Genomic DNA, 22,321 nt, shown 5'->3' with positions numbered 1-22,321 from the left:
TTGAAGTATTACCTTGAGGTCTGCCAAGGTTTGAGGTGTTCCAGATGTCAGGTTTCAATTTAAGCTAATCTATTTTTCATATCCTTCTGCTGAACTCTCATCTTTTTGGTTTAAAGGAGGACAGCACAGCACTTAACCCTGGGGGAAAAAACCTCTTACCATTGCTCATGAATGACTCCTCCTTGTAACATTTGGAGTCTGCATTAATCACTTGGCAAGGAAATCCCACCCCATTCTTTGCTCACTGCACAATGCATGGTGGGCTCGGTCAAACTGAGGTGCTACAAACAAGCTCCCACACTGGCACTGGTTATTCCTGAATCCCTTGAGAAGCTGGGATATGTGGCTTTCCCTCTGCACTCCTCTCCTAAGTTCTCCATGCATGGATATGATTTCTCCCCATCTCTTCCCAGTTCAACATAGAAAAACCCTTGACTAGATGGGCAAAATGCCTTCTACTCCAAACTCCAGCACTAGCTTTGGCAAGAAGGAAATGCAGCCATGTCACATGGGAAACAGCTGAGCTACTGCAAACAACCAGCAACCTTCTCAACTAACCAGAAAGTGCCCAACCCAAATCTAGTTTCCAAGTGGAATGGCTGCCCTCTGCTCCCGCTTCAGACTCCAGCAGAGCTGGATCACCTTCTCAAATATCCCATGTCTGCCACAACAGTCCAGTAAACATTTCCATCTAATCATTCCCACAGTACACAGAACCAGAACCCTTCTTGGTTTTTCTGTAAGGTGAGCACAGGGGTTTTGCTGATTTGGCATTTATTTTAGGCTGTTTTCTTTCCATGTCATGTGAATCATCCCTGCTTCCCAGCATCAAAGAGTTAATGGAAGAAAGAACCACCCTATCTTTTGCTTCACACAAGGGTAAGTGGACTGGCTGGCTACCAAAGCAGACTGTTAAAGACCGCACCAAGCTCCTCATTTTTTTCCCCTTGACTGCAATAAACCTAAGAATTGAATGTGGACAGAAATGTAAACCTACACCACATCTGCTGATAAAGCAAAGTCTTTGTACTTGCACAACTGCCATTAACTGTACACAAAATACTTTAATTTCATGAATTCTACATTCAAAAGCTGACCTGCAGCCTGCCCGAGGCAGCTGAAGTGAACTGCACGCTCAGCAGAATGGCACATTAAAGACAGAGGGGAAGCAGATTATGCTGTAACGCAAAATTAGACTGCTAGGAGAGTGAATCATTTGCACACCTGTTAAATGTTCACAGTGTTTTGGGCACACTTCACCACACCAGATTAAAACACACTTATTCTTGTTCTCATCTGAAAGGCAGTGCAGGGTAACAGGTTCATCTTATTAGTCCCTTTCACCACAGGCACAAGCAAAACTGGTGCCTTCAGGATTCTGTCATACTCCACTACTAAACTTTTCCTTTGAATTAATTGAGGCCACTCTGCTCTTTGAAGATTTTTACATTCTTAGCATTGTGTTAATGGCTTGGAGAAGAGTATATGTGTGTACATACATCATTTCTTCCCAAAATCTCTGGGGAAATGTCAGCTGAAGATCTTGGCCATCAGCATTCATGCTTCTTCTCAGAAGATAACTTTATTCTGATATAGTATTCTAATTTTAACTAACTTCTTTACATGATACTCTCTCCTTACAGGCACATGTCAGACATGCATTGTGTTTCAGTAGAGTTCCCTTGGTTAATTACTACCAAATCACTTGAAGGTTTCTCCATTGCACGTCAGGTATAAGCAGCTAGGACCTACCTACCAGGACTTCATCTTTAGACAGCTTCAATTTGGAAGGCATAAATGACCTTGGGCCAGCTTATTTCCCTGTTGGTTCATGCTATACTCTGCTGTGTTTTCTTCTCAGGAAAACAAATCATGGATCCACTTGCCCCAAACTTGTGATTCATATGGAGAGACAGCCCTAACAGGGAAAAAGAAAAACAAAACCACCACCACCACCAGCCTGCCCCCAACTCTGTGCAACAACAAAAACAAAAGTAAAAATTGAAGTTGCATCTTTGAGTTGAGAAGTGCAGTGATTTCGCAGAGGAATTGCACATACCCCATCTACTGGCTTTTCAGCAAACTGAGAATTTTAGTAGCAACAAGGCAACTGTATTGATATTATTTACTGAGCAATGTCTATGAGCTTAGTGCTTGGTGAAGATGCAGGAGACAACCACCTACCTAAGGTGAACCACAAAGCAATCCAGAACTGACACAACTGTTCAGTTTATAACAGTACAAACACAGAGCATAAGCTAAACAAGTCACCCAAACTGTCACAGCATCTTGCATGTTACAACAGAAATGTAACAGAAGAGTTGGAAGAGAAAATGTTTCAGCTGACAAAGGCCTTGGTCATGCTGTGTGCCAGCTGTGCAGCCTGCCTTGATCCCCTTAGTGCAGGGGCAGCATCTAGTAGAAGAGATAAAGGCAGCAGACATGAACTCTCAGCAGACTTTGGTCAGTGTTGCTGTTGTGCCACCGAGGCACTCAAGGAGCATAACCACTGTAATTTTTAATTCAGGAAGGTTGCATTCCACTTCATTAGAGGAACTCACAACAGACATAAGTCACTGAGTCAAAAAGAGCACTCCAGTTATGCTGTGGCAATCAGGATGCTTGATTATTACTAATCAAAGACACTGCCCAGCTCTTCTGAAAGCTACCCAAAGCCAGTGCAATATGCTGCTCCTCTAGTAGTTTAGAGCGCTTTAAAAGCTGATTTGAAAGAACTGTGGTTAAATTCAGCGCTAGCAGCAGCTGAGAACACTGGCAGTTTTGCTACTGGAGTGCCAAATTGTGAATACCCACACTGCCATGCCAAGGGTATCAGCCAGAGCTTGCCTGCTCATTTCTAACTCCACACAGTTGCAGGCAAAAGCTCACAGAAGCGGCCAGCAACAGCCATGATGTCAATCTGTAGTCTTAGGAGACTAAATACATTGAGATTTGTCCCTACACTCTTTATCTTAACGTGAAACTTTCACAGGCAAGTGAGCTGTTGCTGATGGTTGTACAGAAATACATGGTGGTCCGTGATGTAGATCATGAGAGTCTCAACCCATTTTCACTTGTGACCTACCCTGGATTACAAAAGAGTTTCTTCAGGAAGCATTTGGTATTAATTCACCAGTGCTTTGTCATACTGATGCATAATGGATATGATTTCTGCAAAAGCCATAATGATAAAATCTATTTGCATATAGGGTCAGAGCTGTTTTGAACACAGTCTTTCCAATTATCTATGATGTTTGGAGGAACTCACTATGACAGAAAGAAAACAGGATTTTTCCTTCTTTTTCTACTGTTCTCATCATAGGCCAATGTGTGTCCTTGCATCCAGTACAACCTCTACAGAGAGACCTGGGGTAAGAATGACATGATGCATTACATGTCCAATTTTCAACTAACAGACTGAATTTCTGTTTAAAATACTGTCTTTACTCAAAGCGTTTAAACCCAACTGTTAGATAAGAGGCCACTGCTACTGTGGACCCCTTGTTTCCATTTTCAGTGCCTAGAGCTGTGAAGGTATAGTACCATTTTAAGCTGTACACCAACCAAGAAGAGCACAGTGATGTGAAACTGGTATTTGTGTTTGTCAGTACGGGCAGAGGTGTGTCTGCACAAAGCTGTGATAACTGTCAGCACCTCAAAGCATTTTAGATCTTCTCTTGTTTGCCTGCCAGGCAATCTTAAGAGCTGCAGATCTCTAGCTTCTAAGTGTTAATATCTTAGTAACTTCGGCAGTACAACATCCTCAGATTTAAACAGCACATTCATCCATTTCTAGGAATACACCACAGTTTGCATGACACGTTATTCCAGTGTTCAGTTTCTTCTGGACACAAAGGCATCCTAGAGGTCTTTAAACTCAGCCTTTCTTCAGCTCCAGCTGGAGCTGACCCAAGAGTCCAGGCACTGGCACCAGCCCCACTGCAGTGCCAGAGCATTTCAGAAACTAATCCAATAGCTGGGGAGATGTTTTTAGGAACCCTTTGCAGAAGGTACCTCTGCCAACAAGGTTCAACAAAGTTTCTGCTGGTGACTTGAGAAGACGTACTGAATGTCAGCTGCTTTGTTTACCTTCTTTAAACACTGAACTTCCTTTCAAACAGCATCTAATAGGACAGCTTTACTGGTTTAATACTAATGGAAATTCATCGAAACACCCTAGATTATTTGGTTAGCTTACCTTAAAACTTTTTCCTGCTTTCCTTTCCATGCAAAATAAATCAAGAGTATTCCTATCATTGGAAAGCCTATAAATGAAGTACTTAAGGAGATGGGGAGAACATTTAAAAATGGGTTGTGGATAAACTTGCCAGAAAACCCCCCGATTAACTTAATGACCAGCTCCACAGATTTCCACAAGAGCTAGTTTGAAAAAGAAAAAAAAAAAAGGGCTCAGGGAACTGTGCTATTTAAGGACATCTGAAAATGCAATTCCTTATCTACCAACGGCAGTTTCTTCTCAGTTGCCATCACGGTTCATTTGGCTAGGGGAAAAAAGTAGCTGGCAAACCAGAGTAAAAAGGGAACGAATTAATTCTGACATTGTAAGAACTGTCTCTAAGCAAAGCTGAACAGCAATGGTCAAATAACAACCAGACAGCTCTCTCCCCATGCCTATCTGAAAGGGCAGTGGCTGGGAACTACCTGGATTGAGCCTGTTAATCCATTTAAATGCAGAAAGGCTTTCATGATTTCAAGGCAGAACAAATATTTCTTTTTGTCTACACACATTTTAGGAAACATGAACAGTAACTACAGAGCAGAACATAGATGCCTATTAACAAAGCCAAGAACAATTACTGCCATGTCTAAGAATCAACAAAAAACCAAATACTAGCGTATTCCAAAGGCATTCGCTCACAAAGCAAACTCACTCCACACAAGCCCAAGCACAGAAACCTGATAGTATCTCATGATTTATGTTCCCTCTCAGCAGGTTGTACTGGGTCCTCCAGATTCCGGGCTTGCCTTGGGAAGCAATTAAGTTTCTAGCACTTCTAGCAGTGACAAAAGCTCTCACCACGAAAACCTGCATGCTGTACTCTCGCTGAGTCTGCAGCCTGGCAGACTGAAACAACGGCACCCACAGAGGTGTGAACTTCCCCCCCTTTAACTCATCTGGGAGTGTTAGTACATGAAGAGCCATCTCTAAACTCCAACTTGTGTCTATATAGAGCGCTCAAGCAGCCAGTTGCCACGCTGACTTGCAAAGCCCTCTGTCGCTCTGAAAACCCCCTTTCCTCATGAGCCCACATGAAGGAAATTCAACTTTAGCTAGTGAGAACTATCCATCAGCAAGATGAGTACCCTCATTTATGTTACAGCATGTCCAGAAACCAAAACAAAACCTAGGTCCTGCTGTACCACACACTGTACAAAACACACATTACCAGAAGGCACCTGCTCCATGGAGTTTACAACTTAAAGAGTAAGCTGGACCCAAAAAAAGGCAAGGGTGGGAAGCACATTTACAGAAGTGAGCAAGAAGCACTTCACACAACTAGTGTGGCGAATACTGCTTCTGTATTATTATAGTATAGGAATGCTATCTGACCAAAAATAGATCTATGATATACCCCTGGCTAAGTAACACAAACAGGATAGCAGCAAAGTCAAATTACTAAACACCTTGCCCCAGAAACAAAAGTCCAAATGCTGCTCAAGCCATCAGACTGCCTGGACAAGGCACATCATCTTTACCTCCTCAAGAAATAAAAAAAGCCAAAGGCACTTCATATCACCATGCTTACTCTAGCTGTACTGCAGACAGAAACTACCTCTTAAAGCCAGAGCAAGAGAAAGCATGCCTCAAAGTGAGATGGGCTGGGTGCACAGAAGGATGTATGTCCAGCAGTGCACTGACAGGAGCTGCAGGAGCTGCCCAACACTGGATCTTAGCTCCAAGCAAAGCAGAAGGGCAGCTCCCTCCAGGCAGGGTGGTGAGGCACCTCTTGTTTACCACAACCATTAACCTAGTCTATTGTAAAAGTTTTATACAACTTCTTTATCATTCTTGAAAACTTCTTCTTTCTTTCCCGTGCTCTCAGCATCGTTGAAGCCATGGGGTTGTGAGAGAGTCCACTCTTGAACATACGAATCACTTTGTGATGTGGTGGTTACATTAAGAACTGAAAAGTGTCTCAACAAAGATCAGATACTCGTGAATGGGTCACCTGATGTGTCATCTCTAGCCACCGAGACAGCAACTGCCCAGAGGGGGTGTGGTGGCCACTCAACCACAGACCCCTGCAGACACAGGGAAGACTCCCCCCGCAAATCCATTTATGCTTTGCTGATGTGAGCCAGGTGGGGCTATGATGAATGGACCAGAAACCTAATAAAAGCCCTGAGTTATGCCAACTTACTGGGGGGAACACCACCAGGGAGATCTGAGGCTGGAAGCAGTAGCCCAGGAACATCTCTCCCACACCACCACCAAAGAAGGACCATAGGGTGGTAACTCTCTCTCCTGCTCTCTCTTTCTCCATTCTCTCTCTTTTCATTCTGTTTTCTTTGCTCCATTCTCTTTTTAATAGTCCTGTCTTGATATATGACCTCATTGGTGTCTTAATTTCACTCGTGGGAATGTTCAAAAAGAACCATGTCTCCTTCCCAACTTCTGGACTGAGACAGTTAGAAAAACCATTTCTCCTCTTACCTCCTTCACTTGAAGTTGCAGCAACTTTTAACAATGAGAGAGAAGTACTTTGGGGGGAAGAAATATGCATAAAGTAGTGTACTGGCAGAAGTGTAAGATGCTTTAATGTCCTGTAAACCCCCTTTAAAGTGCTTAGCATCTTTGGACAGCAAGTACTGAGCAACTGCAAACTTGGTCACAAACAGTCCATTTCACACACAAGCATGCAGAGGCATGTCAAAAATGTTGTCAAGCACTAAGAAGACAAGGAAATGCCAGAAGTACAGCCAACTCTGCAACTTTTTTTTTTCTTTCTTAATTTTATGCCACGCAGGGTTTTATTTCCACAGGAAACAGTGTCATTCATGGTATAGTAGAGCTGGTGTTACTGAATAAGCAACACTCAGTAGCTTGCTTCATTCTCACTATTAAAAATGGTCAGAACAAGTTTTTTCCTTATAGGTTATTTCCTGACTGTCACCATATTATCTAAGTGCCCAATACACTAAAATTAGCACATGTTCACAACACCCCTGTGAGAAGCTTTTTTCCCCCCATCACACAAACAGAACCAAGACTCAGAGAAACTGAGGCTGTGGACAAAGGTCCCTTCCAAAACCAGCTACAGCACTTAATGAGGTTTTCCTCCCACACACAGGCTCTGCACCAGCTGCCCCTCTTCCTATGACAACTCATCCTTCAGAAGTGCTAGCAGTGTGGTGTAAAAGCATTCTGTAATCCATTATGGTGAAAATAAACTGAAGCAGCTACAAACTACACTCTTTCATGCTAACCCAGCTCAGCCACACCAGCTGGGCAGCACTCACTCCACCTCAGAGCAGACTGAAGAGGGTGATTTCCAAGGGAAGATGTGGTGAGCACATGGAAGCTTATGCTGACACAGGCAGACCCAAAAGAGGACATCTGCACTTAGGTACAGGGTCAAAATCATTACCAGGACAGACACTTAAATACAAACAAAAAGATCCCTTCCATTGGAGGCACAAGTGGAAACAGATGACAGGACCTCACATGAACCAAAACTCCCAGGTTTAAGACAATTTGCAGTCACAGATTCATGCTGACAGCAGTGACAGCAAGATTAAGGGGCACAAGCAGGTGGAAAGAGATGTATTCACACGAGGTACTACTGCCAGTGAGACACTTGGTGGAGATTGCTTTCTCACGACTGAGCTGCTTGAAAAAACTACATGAATGCTTCTCATCCACTTCATTGCCAAGTTAGACACTTTGAACAGACTTAGCAACAGTTTAAGCTGAACTGTGTGGTTTCACAACAGGGGTTTTGCACTTATGCAGAGGGACAGCACCTGTACAATTCAGTTTGCTGTCTCAGTGGGGCTACAAGGCTTTATCAAGCACTTGGACTACAACAATCAACCAGGGGTGGAAAGGTATTGTATCTTTGCACCAGACAGGACAAGGAGCATCCAGCTGCAACCTCAGGAATCACAACTCCATTTCAGTGTATAGAATACATATCTCCCCATGCCATTCTCTTCTGTTGCTTCAGTCCTGCTCCTTACCTCATACTCTTTACCCCCGTTTCCTTCTGGGTCCTCATCTTAATCCCATTCCCATCACACAATGCATCCCCAACAGTCAGGCCAGCTCCAAAATGCTGTAGCCACAGCTGATGCTTGCAACTATAACCACCCTCACATCTCGCTGTTTGGAACAGTCCCACACAGCTTCTTCTGAACCTCTCCCATACCTTGCATTCTCTCACTATCCCTTACTTTCATTGCACTCTGTCTGGGAAACCAACAGCTTTGCTGAAAACATGGGAAGATAATCCTCTTCCTATGCTCAGGACCACAGTGCTCCTCAGGAGACAGAGGCAGCAATATCAAAGTAAGTCCTTCAGATAAAATACAGTATGTTCAGTGCAGCACTATCCAACAAGCTCCCGCTGTGTAGGTACAAAATGAGACACTTCAGAGTTTTTAAAATGACTGATTATGGACACATTTTCATGCAAATGAGAAGGTAGATTCCTAATACTGGGGCAATTCTACAGCCAGATTTCAAATATCCACCCTCAAATGTGAAGGTGGTACACAGCTCCTCAATGAAATAGCTGGCCTATTTTTAAACAAGGTACAAAAATGCAGGGCTTTGTATCTTGTTCTCAAGACAACCTGAATCATTCATGCTGAAACACAAAACAGAAGAAAAATCAACATGAAACTGCCACCAAGCTTGGAAAAATGTCACTTTAAAAGGTTACCCTGGAAAAATAGTAAATGTTGTGCAATGCTAATTGCAGCAGTACAACCAGCTTTTCTTCTATTACTTGCTATTTCCTACAGTTACTACTGAGAAAGTCCTTTAAACAAATCCACGATGCAGGATAAAAATGGAGAAACACAGACTGTAATTTAATGAGGCAACAGATAGTGAATGTTGAAGACAAGACATCATTGTGTGCAGAGATTTTTTTGATTCAAATATGCAAGGTACAGGAAATCCAACTGCCTCAATCGCAGTCTATTTACAAAAATTAGGAGGAAGTGTTGACTGGTTTCTATAGACACAAACATTGATACTCACACTAGAATCAAACAATTGTTCTTCTGACTGGCAGCAAGGTCAAACTCTGATCATCGTAGCTCAGCAAACACAGAAAGAGAGCAAGAAAATCCTGTTGATACATAACCTTCACCATCTAGAGTCAGATGATTCAGCTACAAAAAAAGCAAACAAAATTACTTTAAAGCAAACATTTAGTTCTTTCTTCATAAAAATATGTAGCTTTTCAGTAGATGACTCAAATGTGAAAGTTTGTGGTCTTTGCTCTGGCAGCTGGGCGGGCTGGATTCTGATCCACTATGCAAATGACTCAAGTGTTTTTTTATCTTCTATGGTGCCAGTTGCACTCCTAAACCCTCTCTTGCAGAGGGGACCACGGCTGCTGCTGCAGAAGAAAAGAGCAGCTGGGTAGGAAACATTTTTTCCCTCAAGGTGTCTAACCACCCAGTTTTAATGCACAACAGAGAGAGATGTTATAAAATCACCTTCTCCTCACGTAACATTTCTGAAAGAGAGAAGTAAGATGTCCAACTTTCTAATTGTATTGAAAAACAGGCAGATTCTCCCACACTGCACATTTGTGCTTTGCAGAGCATCCTTTCAAGACTGATGTTCAGCCCTTCAGATCATAAGAAAGGTGTACAAAAGGTCCCTCATACACAGGATCTTTTCCTTGACTGGATGAGACCTTACAATGAGGACAAACTTCACCCACAGGCTTTCGTGCTTACAACTTACCTCCCCACACAAGAGGCAAACGTGTTGCCAGGAATCATGTAAAAAAACAGAAGAATCTTAAAGAGCAGCAGGCTGCAGCCTCCAAATGCAGGGATAGAGTGGAGCTACAGATAAGCTGATCTCTCAGGCCCTCCAGTGGAAACCAGGGAGCTGGGAACGGGTCTTTGAAAGGTCTTAAAGCACTAATGACACTTCCTGAAAGCCTCTTAAGACAAAAGTCAGGGATCTAAGCCCCATCATACTGCATGCAACAAACTTTGTCTTGCTCATGTGACTTCAAACAGCACAAACCCCGCCTATTTCTAGTAGTAGATACACAAATACCTGACTTCTACTACCCATAATAGACTACTTCTGTGCTGCTCTATGTAATCATGATGAGAGCTGTAGTATAAGGAAAGCCTGTATAATTTCAGTATTCAGTATCATTTATCCCAACTGGACACAGCCCTAAAGTGGCTGACTCCTGTATAACGTTGGACTTCTGTCTCTCACCCATCTGAATGAAACATATTCTGCAAACCTTATTGTCTTGTCTTCAGCATTCACCCATTACATAGATCAATCACATGGACCAAGCTGAACGTTTTCCTCCTCTAAACAGGTAAATATATGTGGGAAGCACCAATACTGAGGGCAGCACAGGTTACAAGGCTTTCCTGGTAACCCTAAAGAGTTAGTCAAAACCAAAGAAGCAGCAAGGAAAATGGAAAACTCCAACTGGAGAGAAAACAAAACTAAGCCTAACTAAGGGTTTTACCAGTGTGCTGGGGAGACCTCTGGCTGGAGACCTCCATTCCTCCAAGCACTGAATGTATCTCAAGAAAGAATAACGAAGCACAATGGACAGTAGCTACAGCTTGGTGCGAGTGCCAGGTTGAGCAATGGGTTCACTCAAATCCTCTCACTCCCAAGCAGAACTGCTGAGAAGACTAAGTCTAAAGATACTTATTTTCTGCCAAAGGGTAACTGTGCAGATCACAGTCATGATCTTTTTTGTGGCCCTTTTTCTCATGAGGCATACTGGAGTTAATTCTGATTAACATGAGTTTTTGACACCTTACATAATAACATCTAAATCCCTCAGTCCCAAGCACTTAGGTCAATAGTTGAGGCAGGTAGGCAATAATAACTCATCTTTCATGTTCTTAAAATCATCCTGATTTTCCTTTGAGTCTGCCAGGAAATTCATTTATACAGCTCTCTCGTCATGACAATTCTTTCATCTCTAGACTATGAAGCAAGTCCCCATAATGTTCCACTTTGGCTAGCACAGCAATGAACAGATGTGGAAAAAAATTCACTGACTAGTGAAGAAACTCAGGACAAGAAAATAACACAAAATTACCTGGACTGTGTCCAGGCCTCTTTACATTTTTATAAGAAAGAAGGTTAAGAAGTGAGGACATGTGTTTGGATCTGAGAGAACCATTTTCCTGAGCACAGCATGACAGAAGCATGGACTATGAAAGGCTGCAAGGAAGATTTCCATCACCATAACTGAACAAGGAGAATGGAGTCACCATGCATACTTAGAACATGGGTTGAGAAAAGTGATACACAGAATCACAGAATTGCCTGGATTGGAAATGACCTTTAAGACCATCAAGCCCAATCATGAGCCTAACACTGACAAGTCTTTGACTAAACCACATCCCTAAGCACTACATCTACACAACTCTTAAAATACCTCCAAGGACAGGGACTCCATTACCTCCTTGGGCAAGCTGTTCCACAGCTCCCTGCCCAGAGAAAACAGCTCAGGGTTTAGCCTCTGCTTCAGTGCTGTAAAACAGCTTTGAAAAGCTGTAGAGAGAAGAGAGAAATCTGGGACAAATGGCTTGATTTGTTACCCATAGTTTTGATACAGATTTGTGGGGGGGTTTATGGTGTTCATGAAAGCAGAGAGAGAAAGAGAAAAATAGCTGATGCAAAGGGGTGTCTGAAGGTCTATGTTTCCCAGCAATTGCTGTCTGAACTTGGAAGGCAAGGCAGTAGCTGACAGAGAAAGCATAAATTGAAAAGGAATTTGCTAAGATGAAGCTTCATCGTCAAGCACTGTTGCTCCATTTTGTTTTGAAACAACAAAACTCCTCAACTAAGTGCAGAAGCCACATAGAGGGGGTGAGCTGCAAATTAAGATGATTGGGACATCAGGAGCTGATACACAGACTGAAGTCTGCTCCATAGCCTCGGGGCAAACTTCACTCACTGAAGCAGTACTACAGAGGCAGAAACTGCTCAGTGACATGACGCTGTGCCTAAACACTCTTAGGCAAGGATGTGAATTAGCTGAGGTAACAGAGCTGTGACCACGGTGGAAAAAAGGGAGCTGAGAGAGCGATGGAATGACACTGGCACCAAACAATAAATACTGGTGAAGGATCCTTCTTTGCAGAGAGGGTTATCATACACTGGAATGGTCTGCTTGGGGCAGTGGTGGAGTCACTGTCCCTGGAGGTGTTTAAGCAGCATGTGGACCTGGCAGTTAGGGACATGGGTTAGTGTTGACCCTTCAGTGATGGATCAAAGGTTGGACTGGATGATCTTTGAGGTCTTTTCCAACTGGATGTTTTCTGTGATTCCAGCAGAAGGGTGACCTACAGGATATTTCCAGTATTTGGAAAACTGAAGTCATCAAATCACAACATTACTGAGCTTGCTCTTATGAGTGTGTCCTTCAGCCTTTCTGTACCTCATCTGCAAAACTATGCAGTAGTAGTGAGCACATGTGAGGTGCATTCAGGCAAAGCAACTCCTCCACTAAGTGACAGATCTCCAGGAGGAGGCCACTAGGTTGAGCAGTATCAGGCAGTGTGAGAGAGAGCAACTGCTGGAATTGCACCCTACATTCCCTAAGACCAGCCAAACTGGCAGACAAGACACATGAGACTGAGAATTCCTTATCCTCTCTCCATCTGGCTGAACACAGTAACTCAAGGGACAGAGGGCAATAGAAACAAGTTCCCTCCCAGTGCAGTAGGCAAGTCTCCTCTGACCACTCCATCTTCCCACGCACCCTTGCATAAACAGGTACAAGTCTCTGCAAGTGGAAATAAACAATAATGGGGACAAGGGTACTTAATGCCTTCTTTGCCCTCTTTAAGAGTTAAGACCAGGCGTTTTCTGGGTACCCAGCCCCCTGAGCTGGAAAACCAGGATGAAAAGTAAATGAACCCCACTCATAAGCCAAGGGGAAATGATTAGCAACCTGCTACACCACTTAAGGCACACACAAGTCTATGGGGCTAGGTCTTCAAGGTCTTTTCCAGCCTAAACAATTCTGTGATTCTAAAACTGGGGTAAGAACAGTTGCCTAGCTCATACAGAGCTCTGGGAAAGAAACCATGAAGGAGAGCAGAGTCTTCAGAAGCTGGGTTCACAGGTCAGTGAAGAATGAATGATTCCCTGTGCAACCAGAGCCTTTGCCTGCCAAAGAAACATAATTTTTTAAGTGGTTGCACCCCACTATAGAAGCTTAGAAGCTTGCTTGAAAATGAAGACACATGCTCAATCCCTGGGGCAGAGAGCATGTGAGAGAGATTCTCTGTTTCCTTTGGCACTGCAGGATTAAAGGAATTTACTTCTTTTCATTATTTTCTCACAATTTCAATTATCCACATCTAGATTTACTGCACACTTAGAAAAGAAGTACTGCTGAAGGGACCATCAAAGTTCTTATTTCATCCCTCTGAAAGCTGAAATTCTCACTAGAGCACAGAAGAAAGGATTTCCAAGCACAAGGCCTTTGGCACATAGAAAACCGGACAGACTTTAACAACTGCTTTGACAGACTCTAAGATTCTGTATGCTAGGAGCCCTCTTGACGTTAGGTAACACTATCCACCAGCAAATACTGCAGAAAACCAGAAAAATCTGAAGAAAACCCTGAAACAGGGTCTTTAGAAAATGCAAAGCACATGCACTTAGAACTCAGAAAAAAATCAAGTTACTAGGTTTCAAATACAAGCTACCAGAGAAACTTCTGCCTCAAATAAAACTGGAAAATACAGAATCTGACTGAGCTTTGTCTCTATCATTTCCTAAGATCACTTAATGGTGGTACTTAGTCAGATCAGGCTTTTGTAGTAGTCTTTATTAGGTCACAAATTCACGCCAACTATTAACTCCTTCCGCTACTGTCAGCAAGGATCTCCTTGAATAGAAGTCTTTGGCAAGTCCCTCAGTTCAATACTTATTTTTCAGATGCAACACTTTACTAAGGAGATGGGGGGGGGGAATAAATAACTCTGACACAAACCAGCAAATCTTAGGCCAGAAATTCATTGGTATTTAAGAAGAAAATACCAATGGTAGAACCAAAAATAGCTCTTCAACCGTTTGTCTTTCCAAACCTGCTCTTCCTTTTCAGAATCCATGCTTCTTCAAATGAAATGTTTCTTATGCTTGCACTGGGTCTCAGAAAGACTCTCTTCCACTGAGATAAAAATATGCATTTTTCTCAACCATGTTATTAACAATCACAGCAAGTGGTTTTATTTTTTTTCCTCCATGACCTTTCTCAAGTTCTGCCTGCTGTTTATCTAAAAGCAAAAGCTGGTTGATGCTTATCACTTTTTTGTCTTAGTAAGTATTCAAATCAAAGTGATGCTGCCTATTATTTTATTAATGTATATTCGAGCTATCTCTAGTTGGGGAGGGAGAGGTAGCAAGCTAGGCTTTCCCTGTGGCAGAACTGTGCCAAATATATTTTCCTCCTACCTACCAGAATTTCTCGTATCACATCCACCTCTATCTTACTTTTCTTGTTTTTTTTCCTCAATATGTGACTTGTTATCAGAAAAATTTTCCTCAACCTCACAGAAGTCAATTTTTGTGCTACCCCAGCATAAATTGAAATGACAACCAAAGCAACAAAACAGCAAAACTATCAAAAGTCACCTGTCAGAACATGAGTACAACTGCTTGTAAAAGTCAATAAATGCCGTATCTTCTGCGTCACGCTGGCATTTTGCTGCAGTTACTCCTCCACAATAATTAACAGATGACAGTTTAGTTTTAAAACAAGGGTGCTCTAAAATCAGTGACCCATCTATGCTGGTCAACCACCTGATCTGTTTCAAGGTCACTGTCTTCAGTAACTGAGTAAGAATTACATCATCTATCCTACTATAGGATAATTATATCATTGATCAATACCTGAGATTTGAGTGCTATCCACAAATCTATGTTGGGGATGAGTTACAACCGGGCAGACACCGCAAAATTAAACTCCTGTTTTGTTCAACTCACATACCCATTAAGACTACATCATAAAACTATCAATTCTATTACTATTAGTTCTATTGAAGCATAAACTGAGAGCTAAGCAGAGATGGGCTGGAGATGGTGCCACAGCAGCAGGCCCTCTGCAAAGACAGAGAAGCTGGGTCTTTGCTTTGAACAGCTTACAGCAGCCTCAAGTGACAAGATTAACGGAGGGTGGAGGAGAGAGGTGTAAGCAGATGGCAGTAGACCACATGTTATTTCTGTAAGCTTTTGGTGGCAATGCAGTCTGAGGCAGTCACATGTTCACCTTCAAAAGCAATATTTTAAGCCATTTTAGTTTCCTCTGCACTGAAGCAGACCTGGAGCAAACAAGCAGCAAGCTACTGTGTCTCAGTGAAAGATGCATGAGTGGACAGCCTCTGGGTCTTCTGCTCCGCTGCAGCTGATTTGGTAGCAAAATATGAGGCTCTGCACTCAGTGAGCAAGAGATCACCTGAATGGAAGGAGAGCAAGTGAATGCTCAAGTAAAAGATGATAAAGACAAGCCAGTTAAGAGTGAAAATAAGGCACAGGGAAGAGGGGAGGCTGGATCAAAGAGCTTTGTGTAGAGAGGATTTATATGCAGCTGTGGCCCAGAGTGTTTTCTGACTGCTTTTGCCATTGTGCCTCTTCTAGCTCATCTTCAGGAAGGGGCAACTGCCTCATTCCCCCTTAAGCGAACGCGTTAAAAAAGATGGAGCTTGCTCTGCCCGCCTTTGCTCATCCAGGGCTCAAGCAGCCCTCAGGATTAGGGTAACCTGAGCAGAGTCCCACAGTTTCAGCAAGAACACGTACATTAAGATTCAATAGAGGTGGATAACTCACCCATGGGGGGATATGTAATATACAGTAGTACCTAGAGGCGCTGACCTACTTGGCTTCTGTACAGGCATATAATGAATGACAGCTCCGGTCTCAAACACAAAGAGCAATGCAAGGAATAGGAGTCCCGGGGAGAGACAGTACTAAGCCAACATTTTCACTCCTGGATACACTAAATTAGGTACCAATCCATACTTTGGGACCTACATAGCTGGCCTCCTTCACAGTAGTGCTGTGTGCACCCAGAGGCCTATTATAGTGAAATGAAGGGTTGCAGGCAACTTGCCTGCACTTGAAATCAGGCCAGGACTAACCAGATTTGATAGCTCTGACCTTAACAGATACATTTGTGAAACACAGACAAGACTCTAGCACCAGCATGGAAATTACATGAGGTTTCTAAAGCATAAATTCAGTGTCGAATCCTACTGCAGCTGCATGTCTTGAAATATCTCTAAGAGCAAGAACCGATAGAGTCATTTAAAATGCTGGATTTTAGATCTCTCAATTGTGCAGGATGTCACTCCATAACCTGAAGGACAGGCAACTTTCTCTCCTAATACTACCAGACATACATAATGGATATTTACTGCCTTTCACTCCAATCTTCTCCCTGTAAATACACAGAAACAGGCAGAAACAGAGTGGTTGTCTTTAACACAAGAAGTCAGTGAAAGCATGGCCTCAGGGAAAAGATTGCAGTGAACTCACCCCAGAGAAAATTTTTTTATTTCAGGCTAAAGCCAGGTAGTTAATAGTAACTGTGGTTTCCTGGTAGGGCCCACTCATGTATACCTCTCACCTTGAGAGAGGAAAACTCACAGAGTTCTGCCTTTGGAGAAAATAGCAAGGCAAAGTTTGCCTCTGCGGGGCTCATTACAGGGTAAGGGCTTAGTTCCTTTTTCTTGTATTAAATCCTTGGCGTACTTGCAGTAACAAAAAATTACTTTCAAAGATTTGTTTCAAGTACTCAAAAATTCAAAGTGTTCAATGCCTTAGATCACATTTGCAGCAGATTTAATAAGGCAAGTGATACTGGCCTCCAGAAAGTACTTCTTACCCTTGCAGACTACAGAATAATTACACACAAAGAAGCTAACTCTGCCTTTCCCTGTGCCAGGTTTATGCTGAAGTAACTCTGCTGTCTGATGAAATGAAGAAGGAGTGAGACTGCGATAATCTAATACTGAATTGGGACATAAATCATAAAATCTGCTTTGTCAAAAATGTAGTCAACTCAAGAGATTACTTTCCTTGTTCCTTATGCAGAAAAAAAAACCCTTGTTTTTTCACATGAGGAATTTTGAAAAAGCAAAGCCCCTGTAGGATTCTGGGTTCTGGGGTGGGTTGGTTTTTTTTTATGGACTATAATGTTATGTGCTCTCTGGGGAAGCTCATCACAAAGTTAAGTGCAAATTCCTCAGAGGTAACAGGAAATTAAAATGCAACAGGAAAATAACCCATCCATACAGCTTACCATGTGGCTTATCAAGCAGATAAATAAGAAGTTAAATAAAAAGTTAAATGCTGCTTCAGTTTCATGACTGCTCGCTCTTTATCTGTCTCAGAACCCGACTATGCTCTGTGGAGGAGGAAACATGTCAGTGCAGCAAATTTCACCTGTGATGAAAAGTAATTTATTGTGCCTAAATGTGAAAAGCAAATTGATATCATCATCTAGGAGTTTGTATCTCACAAGGGCTGTTTCTGTAATTTGCCTTTCGTTTACAAAGAGCTAAGATTAGAATAACAATGCAAAAACTTGCATCAAGCTGGGTTTCATGAAAAGTTGCTAGATGAGAAAGGTCGGAAGGAGATGTACATACAGCATAAAAAAGAGGTACAATATGGTTAGGAAAAATAAAGTTATTTCTGAATTGCTAGGGAGATATGTTTGTCTTAGATAGCACAAAAATACCAAGAAAAATAACTATTTGCTCTAAAAATGTCTTTCTAGGAAGTCAGCTTGTTCATTTTAGAAAAAAAGAGCAAAAAATGGACATTAATTCTGCTGTGTTATCTGAAAAAACAATCTGCACAAGCACAAGTGAGATGGGTGAAAAGGAATAAAGGGGAAAGCTAAACAATCAAATTAAAAATTAAACCTTTACCCTGGAGCACCTCACTGTTGGGTTCCTTTAAAACACAAAAACATCATCACTTTTCCTAGCAGCAAGGATGATAGTATTTGTATTTTGCCACTAGCTATGGTTAAGAAAACTCGAAAGGATGTGGTGGGACAAGGGTTAGAACAGGAATTGAGAACATCTCTGAATGTTCCCATTGCTTTACAACTCCCCTGACTGCATAAGAAAGACTGAAGATGAGACCTTTCCAACAACTGGCTTATGTCTGCTGTGGCAGATCTCTTCACTTCACAGCCACACTGTTTCCAGAAGGGTAAGGTATAAAAGCCTGAGCATCAACACGAACAAACTCCAGCCTTTTACACTGCTAAAGTATTACATACATCCACTGCCAGCACCTTCTGATACATGCTATTACTACTGATGCTCTAGCTCCCATTGCATTTATCTTCCCAGTCCAACCTTCAGCCTGTAGGTCGTCCCCCCATGTTACTTGGCTTTTCTATTTCTCTTGCAGACAGTTGTTACCATTCTGTTGCTCCTTCTCCCTGCTAATAGACTATTTCTAATAACAGGCCCTGGCTTTTTTCTTTACCTAACACCAAAAAGTCAGAAAACCCCTAACAGGTATGTCGAGCTGACAACAGATGAAAGCATTGCCTTTCCCTTTACTCCTTTTTAGAAGGACATGAAAAATATCACCAAAGGCACAGATCAAATTCATAAAAGCTTACTAGAATCAATTTTCAGGACAAATGGCTTCTTTTCCACCAAGCGCTGATCTCACAGCACCTATTACATGATTTCAGAAAGAAGGAATCTTCATCAGCATAAACCTAGGAGATGTTCAGGCTGTGTTGCTCAGAACAGAGTATGGAAAATTACACCCAGATGACTCTGCAAGAAGCCTTCCCATGTGCAAAGAGGGAATTTAAACTCCATAATATAAGAAGAAGAGGAAAATAGGCAAAGAGTGATCAAGTGTAATCCCTCCGCAAGTAAGATTGCAAGTTGGCAACAACAACACAGCCAGAGAGAACCTGGGGCTTCCTGGATCTGGGTCTTCCTTACACCACTGATTTATCTTAAGATGCTCCTCTTGTTCACTTTTAACTTCCTTTGACAGGTTTAACTCTAAGAAGGCCTTGGCCTTCTTTGTTGCATCCCTACATACCCTGACAATGTTCCTGTAATCCTCCCAAGTGACCAGTCCCCTTTTTTCATGCATTGTGGACTCCTTCCCCATAACTTTTTTCAGCAGCTCCTTGCTCATCCATGCAGGTCTCCTGCCTCTTCTACTTAATTTTTTTTTACTCAAAGGAATGCACCTATCTTGAGCTTGGGAAAGTGATGTTTGAATACTAAGCATCTCTCTTGAACTCCCTACCTTCCAGAGTCTTAGTCCACGGGATTCCTCCCATAGGTCCTCCTGAAGTCCAAGCTTAGGATTCTACTTACTGCCTTGCTTCTATTTCATATAATACTAAATTCTACCATGTTGTGATCACTACTGCCAAGGCTGCCTCAAACCTTCATGTCCTCAACCAGACATTCTTTGTTCGTTAGTAAAAGGTCCAGCAGCACATCTCTCACTCTCCTTGCTGGCTCTTCCACCACCTGCATCAGGAATTTATTGTCAATGCACACCAAGAACCTTCTGGACTGGCTATGCCTAGCTGTATGATCCCTCCAACAAATATCAGGGTGACTGAAGTCACCCATGAGCACCAGGGAATATGATCTTGAGGCTGCTTCCAGCTGTCTGCAGAAGGCTCCACTGACATCTTCCTGGTTTGGTTGTCCGTAGTACACAGCCACAAGTTTCTCCCATATTTGCATGCCCCTTTATTCTTACCCGTAAGCTTTCAACACATTCTTCATTCCCCCTGGGTAGAGCTCAATGCATTGCAGTTGCTCCCACACATAAAGAACAACTTCACTGCCTTGACTTTTCTGTCTTTTTTTCCTAAAAAGTACACAGCCATCCACGACAACATTCCAGTCCCACAACGTCTCAGTAACTGCAGTGACATCGTGGCCCTGAGACTGCACACAGATCTCCAGAAGTCCTTCTGCTTATTCCTCATGCTGTGTGCACTGGTGTATAAGCATTTCAGAGAGGGAGTGAAGTGGGTGGTTTTCACCTCTGAGGGGTGGTAGGCCTTCCGGTTCTCAGAACTGCTAGCATGCTGTCCCACAAATGCTGAGCTACTACCCACAGGCCTCACTGTCAAGCCCAGTTACATCCTCCTCCCCCTTCAAATCTAGTTTAAAGCCCTATCAATCAGCCCCACAATCTCCTGTGCAAGGTCTCTCTTCCCCCTTTCAGCAAGGTGTTTCCCATGAGAGGCCAGCAAGCCTGCTGCTTTATAGGCCATCCCACTGTCAGCAAAGCCAAGCGAGTGGTGCAATACCTTAACTGCTGGCCAGTACAGCAAGCATGCTGCATTTCTTCAGCAACAGCAGCTTGGAGCATGAAAATTACTTTTTTTGTCCTTTATTCCCCTCCACCTTCAAAATGAGCACCTTCTACTTGCTGGTACAGCAAAAGCAACTTTTCAAGGGAAGGACCCTGGAGAAAGCAGAACTGCACACCGGCAGCCGTAAGAAAGAATTTGCCTTGCAAAATGGCCAGGCTCCCAGAGACCCAACTGTGATGGGAACACACAGGTTCAACATGTGTTCAACAGCACAGCAAGGTGTACTGTGCAGCCTCTCCTAATAAATACCCATTTTAAAAAAGCAAATATGGCTTTTGGTGCAATGGGAAGGGGACTGGAAAAGGCCTTTAAAAAGAGAAAGAAGGGGAAAGGGCACTCAGCAGGGAAATGAAGGTGAACAAAGCAGAACTGTTTCAAAAAAAAGACTTTGGTGCTCACTGCTGCTGGGGAAGAAGAGCTGTACCCTCATCATACACACAAGATGTCCAGTTTCAGGATCCAGTCTGCTCTTCTTGACAGCTCTTTCGCTGCCAACAGCAGACTGCAGAAGAACTATTGCTTGTTCTTTCTAGCAGCAAAAACAGGACCAGGCACATACACAAATTGATATTGATGCTACGTACTCTCAGTTTTACTCTCAAACAGCAGACACTGGTAGTAGTCAGTAGAGGCTTGTTAAGCATATTCAAATGAAGGCAGAGCATTTCTACATGCAATTAATCATGATTTATTTGAAGGCATTCTGTTAGCACTCCCTTTTTCTGCTTCCTGAAACTCTAATTAATGAGGGCCAAGCCTCCACCTGAAACTGTTTATCTGACGTGTTGAACAAAATCGATGGGGAAAAAAGGGTTATTATCTAAACCAACAAAGTGCTCTGGAAAAAAAATAACAATAATCCCTCTTTGCATCTTTGAGTGGAACAAGTACCTCAAAAAGAGAGGCTGGCTAAACTAGATTAAATAACTATAGCAACTTAAGAATTTGGAAGCAAAGCAGTTTTTATTTAATAAGAAGCTAAGTGGTGTTTCTGCCATGACTGCTGTTAGTCCTCTGTGTTCAACTGTTCTCTGTTTAATGTCTTCATGCATTATGGTCTCAGAAAACAAACTAGTTAACAATGTCTCTGCAGAAAAAGAACAAGGAAATAAGCATGCCTTGTTTGTGATAGGTTAGCTGTACATCTTTTTGAATCTATACTTTGCCTGTTTAAGAACATTTCCAACGGCTCTTATGCATTTAGGAGAGAGAAAACCCCATTATCCCTAATATTACAAGTCAAGTGCTTAGGTATAAGAAAACCCAGAGTATTTCTTGAAACATTTTTAGCTGATGTAGCCAGAGACAGCGCTGGTCATGGGTTTCAGCGATCACAGCTCATCTGCTGAAACACTTCATCTGTCTTCCTTGAAGAACTTGATCCCATTACTAAGGTTAGATCCTCTGCACCAAATTCTGGTAAATTGACTATATCCATGGACTGTCCTTTGTGCTACAACATTCAACAAAGAACGAAAGCAACTAATTTTACTGGTCCATGAGGTTCCAGTTATCCTCTAAGACTGAGGAGGGAGCTGCTTTTATTCCCGTAAGCTTTCATGGTGAGACCGCTAAATACTGCATTTTGACATGGTATAAAAATCTGCAGATTTTGAAAATACTTTGCAAATACCTTTCCCTTATGTCAGTCAAACAAGATAGCTAACTATACATAAGTTGTGCTGGAGAAGCATGTTCTTTTCATAATATACTAAGTG

General features: G+C 42.5%; 1 protein-coding gene across 4 annotated transcripts in view; it reads right to left on the bottom strand.

The window, feature by feature from the left end:
* Positions 1 to 22,321, bottom strand: part of ATXN1 (ataxin 1) — a 445,788-nt gene that overhangs the window by 105,360 nt on the left and 318,107 nt on the right. For all 4 annotated transcript variants that reach the window (XM_068160811.1, XM_068160813.1, XM_068160812.1 and 1 more), the window contains one exon: positions 9,230 to 9,363. The gene's annotated coding sequence lies outside the window, so the exon portion shown is untranslated. The remainder of the gene's footprint in view (positions 1 to 9,229; positions 9,364 to 22,321) is intronic.

The sequence above is a fragment of the Melanerpes formicivorus genome, unplaced genomic scaffold, assembly GCF_026170545.1.
Source record: "Melanerpes formicivorus ecotype bairdi unplaced genomic scaffold, bMelFor1.0.p_v2 SCAF_53, whole genome shotgun sequence".
Lineage (NCBI taxonomy): Eukaryota > Metazoa > Chordata > Aves > Piciformes > Picidae > Melanerpes > Melanerpes formicivorus.
The sequence above is the reverse complement of the archived record's forward strand: the minus strand, read 5'-3'. Positions and strand labels throughout refer to the sequence as shown.